Consider the following 11,561-nt stretch of genomic DNA (forward strand, 5'->3'; position numbering starts at 1 on the left):
CCTGCGTATACTTCCCCAATTCTGAACTTCTGGTAACTTAGTTAATTGATAACCTGCCTCCACAAAAAACCTCCACTTTTCTTCTTCACACTTACATGTGAAAATAATAAACTTTACCTTATGTTTCCATCTTTAAGTATATAATTTTAGGTAAAATTTAATTATGCAAAAGCAATGAGAAAAAATTTACTAAATAAAATTTATAAAAAATAAATAGACAATAATTTTAAAAAATATTAAGTTTATAATAATTACTTTCACATTCTCTTTCAAAAATTTCTTTTATTAAATGAAAAGATAGTATATTTCTAATTGTTATTTCATTGTTATCACTATCATTCAAAATGCATTTTTCTTTTTATATTTTGATGTCAACCAACTTTTTCATTTGAAAAGAATAAAGATTATAAGGGGTCATAACGACCCAAATAATATATAACTGTATGTTATCTTCCTAAATAAGTTTGAACTATAATATCTATTTCAAATGAAATGTTTAAGTTGTTTCCTTCAATCTATATCACAGCAACTTGATTAGCAAGACTTGGGCATAAGAATTTCAAAATCCTTAAAAGAAGATATATCATTTAATCTTTGCACAATTTGGGTATATGAATTTTCTTCTAGAATTATCATTAATATTTCCATAACTTTTGCACTTAAATTTTTTTTTTTCATTCTATTTTGAAATTTAATACCAATGTCATAAAAGTATAATTAAAAATAATATGAATTAATTAACTCAAACTTGAAATAATTCAAGACTCATATTGAGTATACATAAAATTTTTACGCTTTTTGAATTTTACTATAATTAAAAATAATATAATACACATAATTATAAAAATAAACAAATTTCACTTGATTCAATTGATTTTAAACAATCAAAACCTTAGTGGTTATTTAAAATATGAAATCACTGAACCCAAATTTTGAATTGACATAGCAATACAATCAAAATCCAACATTTTTTATTTTATTTGAATTTAAGATGATTTTAAATCCGGCTTTTTAAAGAACGAAAAGTTTGCATCAATTATTATGTCAAATTTATTCAAGTGATAAGTGAATAATTAAGTATACAATAAATAGAAGCAAATAAAACTTAACTCAACCTAATTAATATTGATTCTAAAATTAAAACCCAACTTGAAATTATGAGTAGTCAAAATTCAAAATAATTGAAATACTAGATACATAATTAAATAAAAATTTATCGAAAGAATTTTCTTCATTAATGCTTTTAAATCACATTTAAGTTTAGTTAAATTATAATGTATAATAATATTTTTATATTAAATATAATAGTGATAATTAATTTGATGAATTTCAATACTTTTGAATAAATATTACCCAACATAGTAACCTTAAAAAATTTTATATAATCATGAACATTCTTTAACTTATATAATGAAAAGAAAAATGAAAGCTATACAATGTTTTTCCTAAAAAAAGAATTTTATATTGATCCTAAAAAAATTTGAAATCATTAAAATTATATATTTTTCATTGAAATATCATATAGCACTAACCTTATTGATATGAATAAGATAGAACTATGTATAATCAGTCAAATTTTTCTCTCATTTTTTTGCTTTGGAAAATCTTTTATTGGTGCTTCCATCAATTAAATGTAATTCTACATTCTACCAATTAAAAACATAAAATTTATTTTATTTAAAAATTTTATTATACATAAATTTTGATTATATAAAAATATCACAATACATAATTTTAAAAATTACAATGAAATAAAAAAGATTTAATTAATTTCTTTTTTGAATTATTTCAAGCGACTAAAAAGATTAATTATATAAATTATCAACTCATAAAATATACAAATAATAAAATTATTAACATACATATATAGCTAGTAAATCAATTAAAATAAAAACTTGAAAGGAAAAAAAATAGAAATAAAACAAATATGCTTTATTGATTTGGGAGTCTAATAATGAAAAAAACTTCATTTAAATTAAAATTTATAAAAAACTTATTATGGTACTTTAATCAATCATTTTTAACATTGTAGGAATTAAAAATTTAATAAGGATATTTTAATCAATCACTTTTAATACTTTTTTAGCGTAATTATAAAAAATTTAATAATAAAAAAGAAAATTAATTTAAATTAAAAGTTATAAAAAATTTACTAAGAATATTTTAGTGAATCATTTTTAATCCTTTTGGAATTAAAATTTCATAATTTTAAGCAGTTTAATTTCACAAAAAATCTATTTTTAATTTTAGTTGATTTAAATTAAATTTAAATAAATTAATAAAAATTATATATTTAAAAATAAATTTGTTAATTTAAAGATTTATAAAAGTATTTAAGTCAATCACTTTTAACAATATTAAAATTCACACTTTTATACATAGATAATAGTTTATAATTAAAGAAAGACGAGAAGAATATAAATAGTTACTGCACGGGTTTAAATCAAGAAAAAGTTGGTAGCATAACATGTTAGCTGACCATAAATAAAATCAAACAAATTGAGATTTTTAGGTTGAAGCTAAAATTATTTACTCAGCATTAAAATGCAGCCTATATTTAAATCCATATAAGCAAAAGATTCACCATTAACTTAGTCAATTTAATGAACATGATACAAATCAGAAAATCATCCACGATTTTAGAACGCACCGCAACAGTTTCAAACACAACAATTATAACAGAGACAAATGGTAATAGTAATATGGTTACTCTGCAATTTCAGTAAGAGACGTAAAGCAGGGAAGAAAATCGTTTAGAGCACATTCATCCTCCCATTGAAGCTCTTTCCACCATTCTTTCTCACCTTCAATGCTGATTTTGTTTTCCTTTGCACTGTTGGAGTTGAGTGGAAGTCTTTTCAGCTTTGGGCACCGATGAACATAAATTTCTTTCAAACATGAGAAGGGAAGTGTATCCCAGTAAATGCTCTTCAACTCTGGCAAATACTGTAAGATAAGAGACTCGAGTTTTCCAAATAGGCTTAAAGTTTCTACTAGCTCAGCCACTTGACTCAGTTTTCTCTCATTGATTATTTCTTCCATATTGTTGCAGTCCACTACATTAAACTGCCTCAGGTTTGGAGCGAGAATTAGCCATGTTATGTCCTTCAATTTTGAACATTCGTATATAAATACTTCGCGAAGGCTTTGGAAGCAATGTTTGCTTGCAATCACAGAGGTTTCAATGTGGCTCTGTGCTTTTATCATTCTGCCCACCCCTCCCCACTCCATCTCCACTTCTTCCAAACTTTCAGACTTCCCAAGGTCTAGAAATTCTAGACTCTTCATATTCGCTAAAGATAAAATATTCAATCGCTTCGAGTCCTTTACCAGTAGAAGCTGAATAGCTAAAGTGCAGCTGCATAACCTTTCAGTACGCAAAAGGCTATCGAGACCCAAAGCACTGTTAGGAAAATGGGGTCCAGTCCCATGTAAGTGGTTTTGGACCAAGTAAAGGCCATGGGCCTTGATCTTTTATTTTACACAGAGCCCTAGCTACTTAATAAAAAAGAGGTGGGGTTGTTTAAGGTGTGTGTCGACAACCAAGCAGAGAAAGAAGAAAAGCCAGGAAAAGCAGAGAGAGAAAAAGGAGAAGGGAGAGTTGATTAAACGGAAGTCGATCCGTGGTCCGATTGAGTTGGAACCTTGTCAGGAGGTTTATGATTCAGAGTTATACATTCTGAACGGTGAAGATCGGGTTTGAAGCTCTCTAGGAACAAATCCAGGGTGTATTTGTTGAGTCACTTATTTGGTGAGATTTCTCCAATTGTTTCTCTAGTTGTTGATTAGCTCTAGTTTTAGCTAGAGAAGAACTTTGTATAACTATTATTTGATAGTGAAGATTTTTCTGGTGGCCCGTGGTTTTTTCCCTCTACACTGGAGGGTTTTCCACGTAAATCTTGGTGTGCTTTATTTTTCCTGCGCATTTGATTATTGATTGTTGTCTATTGCTTCTGTATTGTTGTGATTATTGCTTCAGGCGCAACAAGTGGTATCAGAGCGAGGGTTATTTTGAGACATCGATACAGAAGCATCCCAGGATAGAAGTAAATTCTGTTTGAGATCATGGAGGGTGATACAGGTTCTATGATAAAATTGACAGCATCAAATTATTCAATTTGGAAGCCTATGATGGAGGATCATCTATACTGCAAAGATTTGTATGAGCCAGTATTGGGTGATTCGGCTAAACCAGCAGATATGAAAGATGAAAGCTGGAAGAAGCTAGGTAGAAAGACGCTGGCTACAATCAGAAAATGGGTTGATATCAGCGTGTTCCATCATGTAGCGCAGGAGTCAGATGCTCACATTGTTTGGGAAAAATTGGCAGCATTGTATGAGAGAAAAACAGGTATGAATAAAGTTATGCTTGTTAAAAAGATTGCAACTTTACAGTACAGGGATGGACGATCTGTTACAGAGCACTTGAGTGATTTTCAAGATATATTTAATCGGATGACTACTATGGAACTTAAGATGGATGATGAAATGAAGGCATTATTTCTTTTGCGTTCATTGCCAGACAGCTGGAATACTCTAGTGGTGACTGTTCTTAATTCAGCTCCTGATTATAAGGTGACATTGGAGATGGTAAAGGACAGTATGCTTAATGAAGAAGCGAGGCGAAAAGATGTAGACCCTGGGAATCAAGCTTTGGTCACAGAGAACAGGGGTAGAAACATCGACAGAGGTCAGGACTCAAAAGGCCGTGGTAAGTCTAAACATAGATCCAAGTCTAGAGGTAAAGTGAAGTGTTTCCATTGTGGTAAGGTGGGTCATATAAAACGAAACTGTAGAATCTTAAAGCAAGAGCGAAAAGATGAGAAAGGCAAGAGTTCAGATGATGGCAATGTTGCAGCAGTGAATTCAGATAGTGATTCAGTTACTTTGATTTGTACACATGGTGATTGTAATCATGTTAGTGATCCCGGCATTGAGTGGATAGTTGACACAGGAGCGGCATATCATTGTGTTCCTAAGAGAGAGTTGTTTACAACTTACAAAGCAGGAGACTTTGGTTGTACCAAGATGGGAAACAAGAGTGTGTCGCAGATTGTTGGGATTGGTGATATTGTTGTACAAACTAGTACAGGCTGCATGTTGACTTTGAGGGATGTCAGACACATTTCAGATATGAGAATGAACTTGCTTGCTATTAATGTCCTTGATAAGGAGGGATATGAAAGCCGACAAAAGAATGGACAGTGGAAGCTTCTCAAAGGATCTATGGTAGTTGCAAGGGGAAAACTATGCTGCACAATGTATAAGACATGGATGCAATTGAACGGTAACCAGGTAAATACCGTTGAAAATGATGCTTCAGCAAACTTGTGGCACAGGAGGCTGGCACACATGAGTGAAAAAGGGTTACAGGTTTTGGCAAGGCACTCTCTCATTCCCTTGACCAAAGGTATGTCTCTCGATTCATGTGATTATTGTTTGTTTGGTAAGCATCATAGAGTTTCTTTTCGTAAAAGTTCTCAGAGAAAAGAAAATAGATTGGAATTAATTTATTCTGACGTATGTGGTCCCATTGAGGTTGAGTCATTAGGTGGTAGCAGATATTTTGTTACTTTTATTGATGATGCTTCACGTAAGACTTGGGTGTATATGTTGAAATATAAAAGTCAGGTACTGCAGAATTTTCAAAAATTTCATGTCATGGTTGAAAGGATGACAGGGTTACCCTTGAAGTGTATTCGAACTGATAATGGTGGGGAATACACATCTAAAAGCTTGAAGAGTATTGCTCAAAGCATGGGATCAGGCATGAGAGGACAGAACCTGGAACACCGCAGCATAATGGTATAGCTGAAAGAATGAATCGCACCATTGTGGAAAAAGTCAGATGTATGTTGAGGATGGAAAAATTACCAAAGTCATTCTGGGGTGAAGCAGTCAACACAGCTTGTTATTTACTTAACAGGTCACCATCAGTTCCTTTGGGCTTTGACATTCCAGAAAGAGTGTGGACAGGAAAAGATGCTTCATACTCTCACTTGAAAATTTTTGGGTGTAAAGCATTCATGCATGTGCCGAAAGAGCAGAGATCAAAGCTTGACAGTAAAGCTACACAGTGTGTGTTTGTAGGATATGGTGATGAGGAATTTGGCTACAGGGTATGGGATCCAGTAAAGAGAAAGACAGTCAGAAGCAGAGATGTGGTCTTTCATGAAAAAGAAACCATAGCAGATCTTGAAAAAAATGAGAAGACTACACGAGTTACTGTTGAGTGTGATGTTTCAACACCGACAGGGATTTCACAGGAAAGAGCCACAGATGGTGAAAATGAGCCAGAAACAGAACTTGGGGATATGGATGAGCCAGCTACAGTTGGTGATGAGCCAGATGCTATTAGTTTTGAGCAGGGGGAGCAATCCTCTCTACCTGAGAGTGTTGAGCAGGGGGAGCTACCTTCAGCATCAAGTGATGTAGAGTCTCAGCCCAGAAGATCTACTAGAGAGCGCAGGCCATCTACCAGGTATTCAAGTTCAGATTTTATTTTAGTTACCAGTGAAGGGGAGCCAGAAAGCTTTCAAGATGTGCAGGCTACTCCGGATAGAGAGCACTGGTTAAAAGCAATGAAAGAAGAGATGGAGTCATTGCGAAAGAATGGTACTTATGATCTTGTTAAACTTCCAACAGGAAAGAGGCCATTAAAGAATAAATGGGTGTTCAAGTTGAAAAAGGATGGTGACAAACTAGTGAGGTACAAAGCTCGATTGGTAGTAAAAGGTTTTTCTCAAAAACCAGGCATCGATTTTGATGAGATTTTTGCTCCAGTTGTAAAAATGAGTTCTATTCGAGTGGTACTGGGATTGGCAGCTAGTTTGAATCTTGAGCTTGAGCAACTTGATGTTAAAACTGCATTTTTGCATGGTGATTTGCAGGAGGACATTTATATGAATCAGCCTGAGGGTTTTGAAGTGAAAGGGAAAGAGCACTTAGTTTGCAAATTGAAGAAAAGCTTGTATGGCTTGAAACAAGCTCCGCGACAGTGGTACAAGAAGTTTGATTCTTTTATGATGAGTCATAGCTATAAAAGAACAGCAGCAGATTCTTGTGTGTATATTAAACAATTCCCTAATGGTAACTTCATTATCCTATTATTATATGTTGATGATATGTTGATTGTAGGACAAGATGCTAGTATGGTTTGCAGGTTGAAAGAACAATTGTCTAAGTCCTTTGATATGAAGGATTTAGGTCCAGCAAAGCAGATTCTTGGTATGGACATTATTCGAGATAGGAGAGCTGGAAAGCTGTGGTTGTCACAGGAAAAGTATGTTGAACGAGTGCTTGGTAGATTCAACATGCAACATGCTAAATCAGTTAGCAGTTCACTTGCCAACCATTTTCACCTAAGTAAGAAATCTTGTCCAGTGTCTAAGGAAGAGCAACTAGCTATGTCTAGTATTCCTTATTCTTCTGCAGTCGGTTCTTTAATGTATCTTATGGTTTGTACAAGGCCTGACATTGCTCATGCAGTTGGTGTAGTGAGCAGATTTCTTTCTAATCCAGGGAAGGTTCACTGGGAAGCAGTGAAATGGATTTTTAGATATTTGAGGGGTACCTCAAAAATGTGCTTGACTTATGGAGTTTCACAACCAGTTCTAGAAGGGTTTACTGATGCTGACATGGCAGGCGATCTTGATGGTAGGAAATCTACTTCAGGGTATTTGTTCACTTTTGCAGGAGGAGCTGTATCTTGGCAGTCTAAGTTGCAGAAGTGTGTTGCTTTGTCAACTACAGAAGCTGAGTATATTGCAGCAACTGAAGCATGTAAAGAAATGCTTTGGATGAAACGTTTTCTTTTTGAATTGGGGTTGAATCAGAAAGAGTATGTGGTATTTTGTGATAGCCAGAGTGCTTTAGATTTGAGTAAGAATACCATGTACCATGCTAGAACAAAGCACATTGATGTTAGATATCATTGGTTACGTTCAGTGATTGAAGAACAGCAGATGCTATTGAAGAAAGTCCATACTGATAAAAATGTGGCAGATATGTTGACTAAGATACTTCCCAGGGAAAAGCTTGAGCTTTGCAGTAACTTGGCCGGAATGAGTTCCCTGGCCAAGGTAAGTTCCAAATGAAACTGCTATGGTGATGAATCTCCTCCTAATGGGGCTGGAGGGGGAGATTGTTAGGAAAATGGGGTCCAGTCCCATGTAAGTGGTTTTGGACCAAGTAAAGGCCATGGGCCTTGATCTTTTATTTTACACAGAGCCCTAGCTACTTAATAAAAAAGAGGTGGGGTTGTTTAAGGTGTGTGTCGACAACCAAGCAGAGAAAGAAGAAAAGCCAGGAAAAGCAGAGAGAGAAAAAGGAGAAGGGAGAGTTGATTAAATGGAAGTCGATCCGTGGTCCGATTGAGTTGGAACCTTGTCAGGAGGTTTATGATTCAGAGTTATACATTCTGAACGGTGAAGATCGGGTTTGAAGCTCTCTAGGAACAAATCCAGGGTGTATTTGTTGAGTCACTTATTTGGTGAGATTTCTCCAATTGTTTCTCTAGTTGTTGATTAGCTCTAGTTTTAGCTAGAGAAGAACTTTGTATAACTATTATTTGATAGTGAAGATTTTTCTGGTGGCCCGTGGTTTTTTCCCTCTACACTGGAGGGTTTTCCACGTAAATCTTGGTGTGCTTTATTTTTCCTGCGCATTTGATTATTGATTGTTGTCTATTGCTTCTGTATTGTTGTGATTATTGCTTCAGGCGCAACAAGTGGTATCAGAGCCAGCCCTATACCGTTCGATCCACGCCGAGCACCTCAAGGGAGGCAGGCAGGGTGGTCAGCCTCCGTGACGAGGGCGTCACGAGGTTGGGTGCGGGAGAATGTCACGGACCTAAGGGGGAGTCCTGAATCCCACATCGAACATAATAGGAAGGTCCCTGGGGTATAAAAGGGTTCACACCATCTCCGTCTTGTGAGGCGCCTTTTGTAGGACAAAACCGTGAGGCCAGGGGGGCCAGAGCGGACAATACCTCACAAGGGTGTGAACCGTGGCGGAAGGCTGATCTGGGACGCCGGAAGGGTGAATGCCCGGGTCCCGGAGCCGCGCGGGTTCGGAGCTTAAGTCTCGACTCGTGACAAGCACTTGTTGTATTGACAGTCAACACATTCAAATGGTTCAAGCACTTCAATTCTTCCACCAAACATTCACTATTATCTTCCACTTCCTGGCCCAAAGAATAACAGCGAAACATTCTCAATACTTGCAACTTTGAAAAAGTAGATATCAACTGTCTTGGAATTCTTATGGTAGACTCAGAGTATTCCAAGTTCAGGCATTTAAGCTTTTCTAAAGCCTTCAATTCAATTGGTAGCTGTCTTATCCCTGTATAGGAGAGATCGAGACATTCCAGAGACACCAATTTCGAAATTCCCACTGGCAATTCTTCTAGACCTCTATTGCCTGACAAGTTTAGAACTTTTAAGCCACACATAAATTGGAAGAAGTCATTATTGATCACCTTCAACTGATTACCGTTAAGAAACAGAGTTTGGAGATCACGACAGTTAGGTGCTTCTACTAGATTTTCAATCCTGTTCTTCATCAATGACATCCTGCGTATACTTCCCCAATTCTGAACTTCTGGTAACTTAGTTAATTGATAGCCTGCCTGCACAAAAAACCTCCACTTTTCTTCTTCACATTCACATGCTATCCACAAACTCATGTCACGAATCACATCATGCATCTTTGTGCGAAATTCATTTATTTCTTCCAATAAACATGCATGAAGAAGAGAACCAATCATTTGGTGGCCTTGGTTTCGAGCTAGACTTGTATTCCCATGTCCATCCAAAAACCCCTCTCCTATCCAGAAATCTATAAGCTTTTCTTTATCAATTGGGTAGTCCTCTGAGAACAAACTACAGTACAAGAGGCAAGTTCGAAACATGTCATTGGGAAGAGAATCAAAACTGAATTTTAGAAGTGGATATACCTCTTCACCCATGTCTGGAAAAACAGAGGCAGATGATCTCCGACACACTTCAATTGCATCTTTCCATTCTTCAACTTTGTTCTTACAAGCCATGGCACGAGCAATGGTGACAAGTGCGAGAGGTAGGCCTCCACATTCTTTGGCCAATTCATGAGCCAACTCACGAATACATGGATTACTATCAAGTGTTTCTTCACCAACTTTTTCTTGAAATAATTCCCAAGCTTTTTCTTCAGGCAAACACCGCACTTCAATCTTCTTTTGAGCTTCCATTTGGCCACAAACCTTGATAGAACGAGTTGTAAAAACTAGTTTGGAACCATTTTTTTGAGTTGGGAGAGGTATCCCAACCTTAGATAGATCAACTCGCTCCCATATATCATCTAACAATATGACAAATTTCTTTTCCTTTAAAACCCTGAAGATGTTTAGAGCTTTTTCCTCTGGAGTTTTGTCCTGCCATGTTCCATCAGCTATTCCCACCCTTTTAGCAATGTCATCTTGGACCTTTCCGATGTAAAACCCTTTAGATACTACAATCCAAATAACTACATCAAATCGATTTGGGGGTTCACAGAACTTGTTGTTGATTTTGTTCAGGAGGGTTGTCTTGCCAACCCCTCCCATGCCATACAGGCCAACAATTCCCACTTGTTCAGCTTCAAGGATGCTCCAAGCCTTATCGAATGTGGATTCCAAACCAACAGTATGCTCAGTAGGTCGTTCAGTTACTAGAGGCGTTGGTTCCTCCTCAGCCACCTTGTCAAAAACTCCCTTGCTCTTATGATCTACAACATCTCGGAGCATTTTGGTAATTTGCTTCCCAAACTTCAGGTTGGACTTGGGACTCATAGAAAAACAACCTCCTACACATAATTTCTTAATTTCCTGAGGACTTTGCTCAATCAACAAATGAGCTCCATTAATCAAAGTTTCTGCCCTCGCAAGCCAGCCTTGAACTTGGTCTAGCCGCTTCAGCTGTTGTTGATCTTCAGCTATTTTCACTCTTCTGATCACATCATTCCTTAGATCCGTCAATTCTGCTAGTGCAATTTTTAAAGCTTCTACATTTTCTTCGAGCTTGCATACAAACTGTGCTTGTCCGGCAACACAATCACAGCAGCGGGTAATTACAGTGTCGCATGAAGCTGAGATCGAGAAGATGTTACCCATAGTTAGGCTTTGGTTTTAAAGGGGGAGTTGAACAATTTCTGGAAAGGAGAAAAATGAACGAAATCAAAGATGCTTTTTGGAATATCAAGCCAAAGGGTGAAAAAATGAAAGAAAGATATGCAGAAGGGAACAGAAGGCAGAGAATATCTCCTGGAAGTTTTTTTTTGTTTGCTAATTCTAACTTAACCAAGGGTGTTGGGAGTAGTTGCTGTGGGATTACTACTATTTGCCACTTTCTACTTGTTTACTCCATTAAAAATATTCTGTTTGCTAACCGATTTAACTGGTAATTATACCACAACCTACAGAGAAAAACACATCAGACACTTTACATGTAATGATATGATTTTTTTTTTTTAATTTTGGTAGGATCAAATAATAATTATGTTAAATTGGTTCTTGTAACAATCATGCATGTATTTTTTCCGAGCAA

General features: G+C 35.9%; 1 pseudogene across 1 annotated transcript; it reads right to left on the reverse strand.

Moving 5' to 3' along the window:
• Positions 1-2,588: 2,588 nt before the first annotated feature.
• LOC149510772 (putative disease resistance protein At1g61300 pseudogene) lies at positions 2,589-11,274 on the reverse strand (annotated as a pseudogene). Its single transcript, XR_016335058.1, has 2 exons — positions 8,846-11,274; positions 2,589-3,414 (listed from the first exon to the last, which is right to left on the reverse strand). The product of XR_016335058.1 is annotated as a putative disease resistance protein At1g61300 pseudogene (transcript).
• Between the last annotated feature and the right edge of the window lie 287 nt (positions 11,275-11,561).

Source organism: Durio zibethinus, chromosome 28, assembly GCF_047325235.1.
Source record: "Durio zibethinus cultivar Kanyao isolate XHJ-2024 chromosome 28, ASM4732523v1, whole genome shotgun sequence".
In the NCBI taxonomy this organism is placed as follows: Eukaryota; Viridiplantae; Streptophyta; class Magnoliopsida; order Malvales; family Malvaceae; genus Durio; species Durio zibethinus.